Genomic DNA, 14,096 nt, shown 5'->3' on the forward strand with positions numbered 1-14,096 from the left:
TTTGTTTTTTGTCAAATGTATGTCAGCAGATGTCCTAATTTGCTTTCTTGACAACATAAAATGAACGCAGGTTGGAAGCAACTTTATTTTATTTATTTTCTATATTTAAACAGTTTCAGTCTTAAGTAAATAACAGGTACAAATGATCTGAGAGGTTTTATTGACATATCACATTGTGTTGATGATATTTGCATTGATAAAAACGTCTTACGGGACTTCCTCACATTGTCCCGGAGAAGGATTTCTAGTTATCGACATCCTGGAGCTCTCAGTGGGAACTGGAGCCAAGTGAATCAGACCGGATTAAAATGGTTTCCATATTGTTAGAGTTTAGCAGCCATGTTTGTTATTTTTTTATTTTTTTATGAATCCACAGCAGATTTTATTGCATGTTTAACTTTGATTCCTTTTTGTTCCTGTAAACCTAATTTGCACTCATCCTTCCTGTTTTAATATTTATTGTTTATGAAGGACTAAATCAGTCGGCCCGGTTTTGCGATCATGCAAAGTTGTCCTTATGTTGTGTTCTCATGGTGTAGTAGTAGAAATTTGTCCAGTTAAGTCTTATGCATCAGACCGCTTTATTTTTGAAGTTTTATAGTATGTCTGTGCACACGTGGACACATAAGATCTGCCTTTCTAAGAGACAGTGGGATAACGTCCTCACTTAATACAGCTAATATTGAAATTTACTAATACTGGATGGATGTTTCAGCTGGGTCACATCCAGCCACAGATTTCAAACTTGGCCTGCAGACGGGTTCTTGGCCAGATAAGCTACTACAGATGAACATATTACTATCAGTTTACTCCAACAGGTCTGTTTTTACAGCCTGGTTTAGAGCTTCCCCTCCCCCATCCCTTAATCATTCACCGGCAGGCTTCCCGAAAGGTCTCCAGGGTTCCAGTGATTGGCTGAAAAGGAATCACCCGGATTCGAAGACACACCCACCAGGCTCACACAACTTTGGCCACACACACATATCATCAAGAAGTCTGCTTGTGGTTGTATTATCAATAAAACAAAGTGCAACTAAACACATGCGTGGTGTGTTCATGTGTCCTTTGGGTTGTCAGAGTGAGCTTTTTATTATTTTAAAATGGAAACGGCTTAAATGACATCAAATATAGTGAATAAAAATACAAAATCAGAAGTTGTCTGTTGAAAACAAGCAACTTTTACAGCTCTCGGAGAGGCCTCATAACCTTTATGCTTCCTATCATTACCTTTATGAAGTGTAGAGGTTACTCAAGGATGTTGGCTTTAGACAGAGGGTTAACTCACACACTATCTCAGCGTTTTTCTTATGAAATGTAACCATGACTTAACATTTTATAGCCCAAAGTTTGCTTTATTTGGAACATTTTAAAGCGCTACAATGCCACATTCTTGAAACAAAAGAATTCAGGTTTCAAATCAATCCTTTCCAAAGGTTTCCTGCTCGCATGGATCTCATCACTTGTTGCATATGTCACAAGTATCCTAAAGTTTCTTCTTCTTTTTTTAAGGCCACGCTACTGTAACCGATCCTGTCGGTTTCTCCTTTTTCGAGTTGCAGGAGGTGGTCTCATGAGGTTTTTCGTCTCTAACTCGCTGAAGTGTTTTTCATGGGAGTTTCTGGTGGCCTTCAAGGCTAATTCAAACCAACACTATTCCTGACATCCAGTGTGACCCTACAAATGTCTACATAGTTAGTCTGAGACAAAGGATCACGGTTTCTTTGGTTCTCAGGGGGGTTCATAGGTTATGGGAATTATCAAATCACATCATTCTGCTGACAGAGACAAGTGTGAACCTCTTTACCGACATGACCCAGTTCACAAAGGGCCACGGCTTTCCCTTTCTTTATAACATGCAGCGCACAATATCCAGTCTGTGTTAGACTCCATAATGACAGCATTGTGTCCACAATTTGAGCTAAACAGATAGATGAGTTGGCATCCTACGCTGTCTGTGTAACATCTGATATCGCCGCTGGCAAAACATTTAGAAGTTTATCTGCAGGATCGTGTTTGTTTGCAGTGGCTTCTTTTACACTGATCACAATCAGTATAAAATAATGGAGTTCTTGAAGAGCGCACTGTAGTTGTATTTCAGTGTGGACTCACATTGTACATCCAGAAAGAGAAAAACACTACACATGGCTGTCCACTTGCAATGCAATGCCTCCCCCTACAGTAAACACGTCATATGCAGTTTTTGTTCATATTCCTTGTAAGGCTGTAGGTGTGATTCCCCTTTTTCTTTTGTTGAAATCTTTATAAACCTTTAATCTCTTTTTTCATATGACTAAAAAAGTAACATTAGGATATGTTTGTAGTTTTGTGAGGGTTGTTTGTTTTTTTTTTGGAGACAGGTGTGGCGCTGTGCACTGTGGCAAAACACATTTCAAATGCTGTTCATTCAAATCTCTCAATATTTCATAAAACTAAGAATCGTTAATAGATTTTGAAGGCCTTGTCATGTCAGGTCATGTCACGAACTGTTACCCAAAATACAAACGGGCAGACGAGGTCTTCCGACAGCAGAGATTGGAGCAGTCTCTGCCCGTTAAACTAACATTTTGATAAACTTTGTTTGATATGGCTCTAATAGCTCTGATGCCAAAACACATTCAATAACCTTGACATATTTGGGAAGTACAGTCAGCATCATGTTGAAATGTTGCAGTTTGAAATGAGTGAAAGCAAGCCCAGCCAGGATTTTACAGTTAAAAGATTTACGTTACATGATAGTTTTGTGCAGCCTTACTAAATGCACGTCTTTGGACTGTGGGAGGAAGCTAGAGTACTGAGCAAGAACCCACGCAAACAAGGGGACAACATGCAAACCCCACACAGAAAGATCCTGGCCAGCCTGCATATTTGATCGCAGAATCTTCTTGCTGTGAGGCACCAGTGCTAAACACCACTCCAATGTGCTGCCTGTAGTGGGGTTAATTCTAAATTACCCATAGGGGTGAATGGTTGTCGGTCTCTCTGTGTTAGCTCTGTGACAGACTGGCGACCTGTCCAAGATGTACCCTGGCTCTCGGGCTTTTGGATTTTGGAATTTCCATGTTCTCACTGAGTCGATGCGTGTCGTATAACCTTACATGCCTCAAAGACATGCATGTTGACTTTAAATGGCTGCAGGTGGGGATTTACGTGTCAGGGGTTGCCTGCCTCCTGACAACCCTGAAGTAGTAGCCTTTTTCTCTACAGGCCTGTCTTAATTCTTTGAGGCATTGAGTCAACAAGGTATTGGAAACATTTCTTAGAGATTTCGGGTCATAATCACACGATAGCATCACACGTCTGCAGCAGAATTGCTGGCGCTACATCCTTGATGTGAGGCATTTTTTTAACCCAGAGAACTGGATGTTCTCTGTTTTTCGCACCATTCTCTGTAAACAGTTAGTTGATGTGGGAAAATCTCTGGAAAACCCTGTCTGACACCAGCAACCATGCCACGTTCAAAGTCACTTAAATCACCTTTCTTCCCCATTCTGATGCTCAGCTTGAGTTCATTAACTCATCTTGACCATGTCTACACGCCTAAAAGAGCTGCTGCTGTTTGACTGACTGATCAGATGTTTGTGTTAACAATTAGTCGAACAGATGTACTTAACGAGGTGGCCAGTGAGTGTTTTTCCTATTGGTCTCACTTGCGACAAAGAAATGAGAGTAATCAGCACACGTTACGTCATATTCTTCAAGCCCAGAAGAGGGAGCTGTTGACAAACCTTCAAAAAAATGTGATTAGGCTTGGTGAGGAGGCAGTGGGAAAAGGAGGGGACACCTCCACAAATGGAAAACAGCAATATTCCCAACAAGGGACAGAGGGAGAATGGGTGCGACTCAGCAAAAATATAAGCATAAATTTTGTCGTACTTCTCTGTGGCAGCACTGAAAGAAATGGAGTGTGGCTACATTGAAACATCATAAAATGAGCTGATTTTGAAAAGCTGCAGGGGAAAATACACATCTCATAAACTCATATGTGTGCATTAGTGTGCGTGAGACCTCTTTTGTTTGTACTGCTGATGACAAATGACCCCAGCCATTAGTCTTTAAATGAAGCCATGTGTTCAAATATATGTGGGTAAGGCAAAAAGACACGCGCACGCACGGTCTCTGGTTTACATCATGATGCTTATTGTTTTGTTTTACAACTTTGTCAAACAGAGGTACAAAAGCTAATGTAGCTTAATGAGGCAGAGAGAGATAATCAGTGTTGAGAACAATACTGGAATGATTTGACTGAAAAACAAAGATGCTGACAGAGAGAGGAGCAAAAGTTTACCAAAGAAGTTCCACATTGCGAAATCAGGAGGGAGAACATTTCAGGTCAGGCTGTGGGGAGGTGAACTCCAGGTTGCTGAAGGACAGGAAGAGCCCACCGTCACAAACTGAGCCCAAACCGTGCAGATGAGGAAGGCTGGAAATGGTCTACGAGCTTCAGGAGTTCCTCCACAATGGGATTTCGACTTTATGTGAGGAGCCAGTGGAGGCTTCACAGGAGACGGGTGAGAAAAGAGGCTTTGGCAGCAGCGTTCTGGACGAACTGCAGAGTATGAAGTTCATCCAGTGAGGAGTTACACTAAAAGCTACAGTCTAAATAGAGAGCTTGACTCAAAAAGTAAATGTGTAACATCTGTTAGATTTGGCTGCAGTGTTTACAGTCGTGATTTTCTCACAGTCTTCATGCATTCACCACACCTCCTTGTTTCATTTCTAATCCAGGAAGACTAACGATCACTCATACGGTGACCTTTGACCTCCTGTGACCGAGCTGGCAGTGGCAGCACTTCAGGTTTTAATTAACTGGGATATGCTGGCAGCTATCTGCAGCCTATCAGGCTAACGTCATGCATTTTCCGGTATGGCTTCTTAACTGGAGAGCCTTGATAACCTCTGCAACACGCCTTTGTTTATATGGTGAAAACTTTGTCCTAGAATACCTTTAAGAAGGATAAAGTCTGTACAAATGCTGCTTAAACATACAATAATGAAGGAAAAGCCTCAGAAGTTTGTTATATGTGTGCGATTTTGTGGTATATGAGGCAAATAATTTACTCTTAAAGATGTTCTAATCAGTGTTTTTATATGAACAATGGTTCTTATGTCTAATGTGTAGATCTCTTGCTGGAATGAACCCACAGAGATTCATTTTATACCCTCAGCTCTGTGGAGGTTTATGGGCCATCGTTTTGGGCTTGGTTTTACAACCTACATTTTTACTGTTTTGGTTCACTCTCACCGCTCTCATCAACCTCATTTCCAGCAGCAGGAGCTATTTTCAGCCATCCAGCACCAAACTGCAGACAGGCAAAGCTGGCAGCTCCTGCAGGTGGAGATCATATTAGATCATTTAGTCAGGACTATAAGAGATTATAATGTAAGTGTGAAATTAGATGAATTTATGATCCATGCTGCATTCATTCACACTGTTAGCCATTCATGACAAAATGTGTGTCATCTCACCTCTGACAGGGAGGTAATATAACTTCCCTGTCAGCCCGTCTTCTGATAAATGAGCGCGATGAAGCGATAAAACTGTGAATAACTGGTGCAAGACAGGCATTCGAGACAACGATCTTTATTTGCACATTTGCTGTGAGCAATGTTAAACAGTCAGATAACATAGGGCAAGACAAGGCAGCGCCCATCAAAAATAGGGCCGTGCATAGAAATGCACACACACATACAATAAGGTGTGCTGGTGAAAGTAGTAAATGAAACCATGGGGTTTAAATGCAAGGGCAGTGCATCCAAGAGACCGTCTGTAAGACACAGAAATACTCAGAGACCGTTAGAGACTCACCACATAACATTAGCCTCTAACCTTAAGCTTAAGCAAAGTATTATACATGCATTTGTTTTGCCATTAGGCAAATGGTACACACAAACAGACTGGGCAATGTCTTTTTCCCTGAGGTACGGCCTCCATCACGGCTATAGGAGGGATGCCAGTCTAAATTTTGTTGCGCTTGTTTAACTACAATAAAGTTCATTCTACTCTAAATTATGTGAATTTGCTTTTTCCTCCCAAAGGAAGTTGGTTCCTTACAGTGAGTCTGTTAAACAGGTAAAATGTTGATACACACAAAATTCCAAATATCATATATTAAAGCTCTCCCTTATTCTTTTACATTGCTAAAGAAATTTAAAAAAAAAAAACTGCATTTTGGCCAAAATGCCAAATAGTTGTTTGTGTGCAAGACTTTGAAACATCCACGCTGACAGTAAACTTCTCTCTGGCTGTTATCCAGTAACTGCTCACAAAGAGGACATCCGACAGAAACATTAGGAATTCTTTGCAAGTCTCTCGACAATACCAATTTCTCATAATGGCTCACTTTGCGGACGCATCTTTTGTTTGTATCTCCTTTAAATTGCAGATAGTTTTCCCATGTGTAAGAAATGCATGGGGTCTGTTTCCCACACCCCTCCCCTCGTGATATGACTCAGACAGGAGATAATTGACATGAATGTTGACTATGCAGCAGGTCAAAGACTCGGTCATAAAGATACAATCACAACCAGAGCTAATGAAGGCTTTCAGTCATAAAAGCCCTGATAGTGAAATGTTATGAAAATATGACTTTAAACTAGCAACACTTGAGGAAACTGACTCGGCTCTTGACAAATGAGGTGTGCTACTTAAAAAATAACACAATAAATTCCAAGCACATGAATTTTCCTCTGCTTGCTTTTCGTTGGGTCTTCTTCCCTGCCTTTAGCAGCTCTCTCTCTCTCTCTGTAGCTTTAAATATGACTATATCTTAGCCCTTTTCCCAAGCGAGAAGAGTTTTGGGAAGTTTTTTACCTTAAAAGGCCATGTGGAGTGGAGCGCTGGTTTCCTGTGGGAGGGGTTTCCTCTCTCTAACTCTGGAGCTGGAGGCCCAGCCCATCCTCATCCTCTCTCGGCCCTGCCTGTTTAAAGCACTCCTCCTTCCATTTTTGCACTCCCAGCAAAGTGGTGAGATCCAGCTACAGCCAGATGTGTGTGTATGTGACAGTGTTCATGTGTGTCTGTGTAGGACTCATGCTGACCTTCCTACTTAACAGAAGGTGAAAACACGGTTAAAAGCTGGGAAATGAGAGAGGAACCAAGTAAAGACAGCAGGAGAGAGAAGGAAGCAGGAAAGAATTGGATTGGAGTGTGGGAGGAGACAGGAAATAAATGAGAGGGATTAAGAAGAGGGAAGATGTGTGGTGTGGTGATAATGAACACTACTCTTGTCATCCCCTTTTCAGTTAGTCTGTCAGTCATTCACACAGCACAGAATGAGTCAAATATATTGTCCTTATAAGGCCTGTGCTGAAGATCTGACTGCAGTGCTCCTGGCACAGCAGCTGGTGTGTCATCACTATGAGGTCATTACTACTGTGCCCCTGTCTGACTTCCTGTCTTTTTGTCAGCGCTTATGATTATGATCTACAGGAGTTATTGTGGTTTTATTATGTTTCAGTTTCTGCAGCGTATCTCAGTTTATCCCAGTTCAGTCAGTTTTACTTAGGGCTTTAGCTATCATCACTTCATACTTTTAAATACATTTTATTTGTGACTTCACCTAATATATTTGTGGCTTCTGTATGCCATATAAAGTGGCTCCGTGGTGCATGGTTAACACATTCACGTCATATGTGACAGGTCCCTGGTTCAAGGCCAGGAGGAGCCACATGCTGGGGGGGTCACGTGCTGTTGTACTCCTAGTTCCGGTTGCACGCCCGGATAAACGCGAGCATTAGCTCACGAAGAGTCTGTGGCCTGTTATCTGTGCCAAATTAACATGTGGCTCCATCCACAATTGTGCACCCATGGGAATTAATAAAAAGTACCTTGTTCTATATGTGTCATAAGCTCGGATGTTGGATTTTTCTGTTCACCTGAAGTCATTTATATGGATGTTCTAAACAAACACAAGTAAAGTTGATCCAGAGCAGCTAGCTCAGGGTTCATCTTTAACAATCAGTTACAGTATTTTTTTTCTAGACATGTCAGTGATGCTGCAGTAATGCGGACGCTGCACCGGTCAGTCGTGGTGAAGAGGGAGCTGAGCGTAAAAGCGAAGCTCTCAATTTACCGGTCGATCTACGTCCCTACCCTCACCTATGGCCACGAGCTGTGGAACGAGATCGCGGATACAAGCGGCGGAAATGAGCTTCCTCCGAAGGGTGGCTGGCCTCTCCCTTAGAGATAGGGTGAGAAGTTCGGCCATCCGGGAGGGGCTTAGAGTAGAGCAGCTGCTGCTCCACATCGAAAGGAGCCAGCTGAGGTGGTTCGGGCATCTGGCAAGGATGCCCCCTGGGCGCCTCCTGGGCGAGGTGTTCCAGGCATGTCCCACCGGGAGGAGGCCCCGGGGCAGACCCAGGACACGCTGGAGAGATTATATCTCTCGGCTGGCCTGGGAACGCCTTGGTATTCCCCCGGACAAGCTGGAGGAGGTGGCTGGGGAGAGGGAGGTCTGGACCTCTTTGCTTAGGCTGCTACCCCCGCGACCCGACCTCGGATAAGCGGATGAAGATGGATGGATGGATGTCAGTGAGAGTGGATATGTGTAATATGGTCATATCAGCACAGAAGTCCCACTCACCAGCTTCTGCTTGGGAGGAAGCTTGTGAAGAAGAAAGTAGGCTTAAAGGGAGAGTGATAAAGGAGGAAGAGCCCAAAATTTAGCTTGTTTTAGACAGAAAATGCACCAGGGCCTACAATAAGGAAATATAAGGATTATTGTGAGCTGTAAAACATAGAGGGTGACTGTAAGGATTATTGGTTGCATCATTAAATTGCAGCTGGTCAATGGAAACTCTACGATGTTTCCCTGGATTTTTTTCTCTTTACTCAGGGAATATTGAACAGATTGAAGTACTGATAATGTTCTAATAAAACACCAAACACCACCGTTTAATTGCTTTAATATTTATTTTAGATATATTTGTCATAACTTCCTTTTAAGCCTCTAATTTTTCTGCGTAGTCTGTGACTCTTTCTGCCTTTGCATGTCCTGTTCTTCCTCGAAAGGTATACGGCTCATTAGTCGGGAATGTTCTGTCTTGTTTTATACACAGGAAGTTGTTGCATAATGAAAAAGTCACAGACAGTGAGTGGGTAATGGTGTAATTGCTTGAATGATCATCAGTCATAATCGTCGATATTTCATAATAATGGCAGCTCGTTTGAGCCCAACCCAAGTTTCTTGTTTATATCAGGATATTTTTTGAATGAATATTCTTTATTGTCATTGTCACAAGTACAATGAAATTGAAAGATGTCTCCGGTCAGTGCAACATCACGAAAGATAAATACTTAAAAACTATAATAAATAGGATATAAAAGATAGAAATACATATAAGATACAGTATTCTCATACAGTAAATACACCCAAGCAATCCAGGCCTAAGGCCCCATACAGACACTCAACATACGACCTAGTTGATATATCACTCAAACAATCAATCACTCAGTCAATTTGTTAGCGCATCCAACAAAACATGTCTGAAAGCATTCCAACATCAAGGGCACAAATGACAACAGGGGCAATGAAAGTCATCTACTTTTAGTAGCATTGAGACATGATATTGCAATTGGGTAGAAACTGTGTTTGAGTCTGTTAGTCCTTGTGTATGTTGTTCCATACCGTTTACCTGAAGGCAGCAGTTCGAACATGGAGTGTCCAGGGTGTGAGGTGTCCTTTATGATGTTATGGGCTCTTTTGAGGCAGCGGGAACTGTGTAGGTCTTTCAGTTTGAGGAGAGGGCAGCCGATTGTCCTTTGGGCAGCGTTGATTACTCCCTGGAGTGCTTTCCTCTGAGCCACTGTGCAGCTAGCGTACCATATGCCTATGCAGTACGTTAGTATGCTTTTGATGGAGGCTCTGTAGAAAGACACCAGCAGTCTCTGTGTGATGTTGTTCTTCCTAAGCACTCTCAGAAAGTACAGTCTCTGTTGTGTCTTTTTCAGTAGCTCAGAGGTATTCACACTCCAGGATAGTTTTTTTCAGTGCTAATATTAGTGTATTCCTGAAAACTGAGCAAACACTCTGGTGTAGTAGGTCACAGTGGAAGAGCTGAACCGGAGAAAGTAAAGTCACCTCACTCCCAGATCGCACCACTTCACATATGAGCAGTCATTTTCACGCTTATGCTCACCACCTGAACCTGAGTGGCAGGTTTAGTCTCTAGGTGACCTGACAACAATTCTTCATTACACAGTGACTCATTGTGCTGTGATTACAGAGTTACTGAGCTTAAGTATTATTGCAAAGGCGTTGGAAATAATTGGGATTAATTTAAAAGCTGATTGACTGAGACTTACTCCATTCATTGCAACACGTTCATCAGGACATTTGGGTTGGGCAGCTTCTGAATTCAAGATGTTCGAACAAAGGTAGAATTTGTAAAACACTAAAACGTGAAATGAGGTCACAACATGCAGCTGCGTCTGCGATTTCACCTTAATCGGTGCCCGTAACAATGTGTTTACTTACCCCAAAGCAAAGAGAAGTTGAGACATGCCAGGTCAATTCTGATTGGCTAGCTGTGAGTCAAACATTTCTGAAATGCCTGTGGAGAAAGAGTGTGTAAGTACTAATCACCTTGAGGGGATCTATACATGGGGACATGCATTAATTTTTTTAAAGTCCCCTCAAAGTAAATAATCAGTTTAGGGCAGGTTTATATTTGAGGTTGGTTAAAAGTATGGTTATGGTTAAAGCACAAGTCAAGAAAATGTAAGTCATTAGAATATTTTTTGAAATAACTGCACGTATGTGTCTGTGTGAGTGGGTTAGGAGAGGTGGATGGGAGGCTTCTGACGTCATTTAACCTCGTCGTCATACAGGAAACATGCCTCCGCCCGTACAGACTCTGAGTTACAAAGGGAATGTGCCTCACCATCTGTGCGTGTGTGTCTGTGTGTGCGTATCACCAGAGTCCAGGTGGTGTCCTGTCTAGCAGAGTCATGAGCTTTGTTTCCACCCCAAGGCCACAGGAGTTCACTTACGCACATGTACAAAGAGTACCTCTTGTTCTGCTGAAGGGACTGGAGGTTCAGTTGTGCAATAGCTTTGATGCCGTTTTGTTTAGCTTTGCATTAGGAACTCCAGTGCAGAAAGTCCTGCCTTTTGGCTGCTTTATCCTCTCCGGTATTCTGTTCTCCATCAAAAATAATGATAAAAAACATTCACTTTCATTGGCTGCTCTGCTTGCATTTGCAAAATATCTTCATGTTTAGTCTGGGCCCCTCCGCAGCATTTCTGCGGCTAAGCTGCAGAAAGAGAAAGCATACTTGGAACATCGGGAGAAAATATTGAAGACACTAAATTATACTCTTGAATTACTGGCTGAGCAGTCGGGTGGAGCAGGGCTACATTCACACAGTATGTGTAAGAGACTTAAAGCTGCTGCTTCTCAAACCAGAGCAACTTCTGCTGCTGCTGTATTTACACGCATAGATGTCCAGAGTCAGTGCTTTCAGGTTTTATGTGATTATCTTGGTAACTGTTGTAATTAAGACATGAATTTAAAGGCTCTTTATTAAGAGAAAATATTCTCATATGTTGAAAAACCCTGACATAGAATGTCTGTAGAGAGTCATTTAATCTCTATAGATGATTGTCCTCCAGAATTCAGTTTTTTAAAGACAGCAAACACGCAGCAGAGATTTGAAATCCAGCTGGCTTCACATAAATCTGGTTTAGTCTTTGTCCTGAGACCTAAACTAATGTCAAGAAAAGCTACTCTGCTGTTTCACTAATACAAGCAAACTGACCGCTTCACAACAAGATGACATGAAGGTGAAGCACACAACAGGTAATCTAGACAAGATTAATTTTAGACAGGAGAAAACACAACTTTAAACTGCTCCAGCTGTGTTCACTTCTTAGCTGCAGTCACCTTGAAATGTTGCCAGATGCTAAGCGACAACTTATAATGAACAAAATTGTTCTGTACAGATGAGCTGCTGGATGAGAATTTGTCAAGTTGGTCACACAGACTTCTAGTACAATTTGTCTCTGAGTGGATCTGTATATCAACATTATTCAGTTCCAGCCAATTGGACCGGCTTCAGGTGTTCAGTTCAGACTCTAATGTTTAGTTAAATTTTAAGTTTTTTACCACAAATTATCCATAAAATATTGACATAACCACTGTGACTAATGGGGACTGTTTTTAACCCTGGAGATTGGTCTTTTTGTATGGTGGCCCTGAGAGGCCAAACAGACTGAAACTGAAAACACCAGAAAAACGCTGCAAAAGCACACAAAACACAACGGAAATTGGAAAAATGAAAACGAAAACAGAAATAGGAATAACAGATTTACAAAAGCAAAAGTGTTTCTGGGGAGACAATAACCCGACGGACCAGTTGCAGGAACCAAAATATGCTAGGTAAGCGTGTAGGCTAATAGTTAGCCTACACACTTACCTCTCATCTTTTCTTTCCTCACAAAACCGATAGATCCTCCACTTATTTTAAGTGTCTCCCAGCGCAATTCTTATCTCTCTATTATTAGAGTCTTGACCTTTCATTATAAACCACACTGAAGCAACTTTTGGGATGATATGGTGCTATATAGATAAGATAAAATGGAACTAAACTGAAAGGAAATTTAACTTTGAATTTGTTTTTTGCCTTGAAAGTTGCAGCTTGGTATTTACTGATTTATTGATCAACCTTAGATCCACTTCAAAGAAAGACCCACTAATGCTGGCTAGCAGCTAACAGTGGCAAAAACAGCAGAGCTTAGCAACAGAAAAACTCAGGATATCCACAACAACAAGTGAGCTTCACAGACTCATCGGCTCATATCAGACTCCTTTCACAAAGTCTCCAGAGAAAATAGACTTGGAAACCTGCTGAGATGAACAAGGAAATGACTCACTATAGATGAAAGGTGGCCAGAGTTGTTTGTCTTACAGTGGCCACCATAGATAGGATTTTGCACTTTAATTGAGAGGAGGCATAAAACAGAATTCAGTTGACTGCAACGTCTGCGATCTGCTGATGTCTAGCTGTGATATTTTACAAAGAGCACCTTTAAAATCAAACAAATCTGTCCCTCAAATCTTTCCAGTTCTTTGTACATTCCCTCATGTCCATTCTGATGAAATAAAGGCATGAATAACAATTTCCAATTAACAGCGTGGTACGAAAGAACTCACATTGGCAACTTGAAAGTGATAAAAGCAAGAGTGAGTCAACATGAGCCTCCAAGGGGAAGGCTGACTCACATATTAAGCCATGACAGATAGAAGATTTTGCAAAAGCGTCAAGGAGGACCTAGAGTTTCCATTACCACAAATCTGTTGAGGGCACAAGCACTACCTTCTCTTTATTAAGTTGGAGAAAATTGTCAAATATCTGATTTTTGATACAGTCCAAGCGCCTATGGAAGATCTATAACTTAGAAAACAAAACATATAGTGCTGAAAAGAGAGCAGATGTAACAGAAACAGTAAAGGCCCCAAAAGAGGACCCGAACTTACAAGCAGCCACAGGATCGTTCAGACAAATATGAAGAAAATAATTAAAAACAAATCTACAGAATACATGAAAATAAAGCTTTTATTGGTGTAACGAGTCTTACTGAACCACTAGTTTAACATTAGCCAACCAGTCCTGGGTAATATATGCGCATGTGTCCATGCAAATACAAACTCATGCAGGTCTTTTCTCTTCAGGGCCATCCATCTTTCTGCATATTTCTCTCTCTGTGTAGGCGAATGTGGACACTGGTCTCCATTCTTTGCACAATCTCTCAGTCTGATTTCGTCCCTCAGTCATCAAACTGAAGTATCAGGTACACAGAATGCAGAGCTCAAGTTTCAGAAAGCATGCCGTAATCCATCGTCACGCAGATGATCACACTTGAAGAAGTGCAGCAGGGAAATTATCATAGAGTTATAAAACCAAAACAGCTTTATGATACTCTGACAAAGGCAACATGTGAAGGCTGAATCATCAAACTACCCTGTACTACTGTGGCACAAACTAATCTCCGAAAAAAGTATCTTTGCATCTGTCTTCCATACGAGTTTCCTTTATGTCTCCTTTCAGACCACATCAATGCCTCTATTCTGTTTTAGTCTTCTTGACACAGTAATGA

The sequence above is a fragment of the Mchenga conophoros genome, linkage group LG23 (assembly GCF_057382185.1).
Source record: "Mchenga conophoros isolate Kocher_MC1m ecotype Shallow Benthic linkage group LG23, M_conophoros_male_GT1.1, whole genome shotgun sequence".
Taxonomy (NCBI): Eukaryota; Metazoa; Chordata; class Actinopteri; order Cichliformes; family Cichlidae; genus Mchenga; species Mchenga conophoros.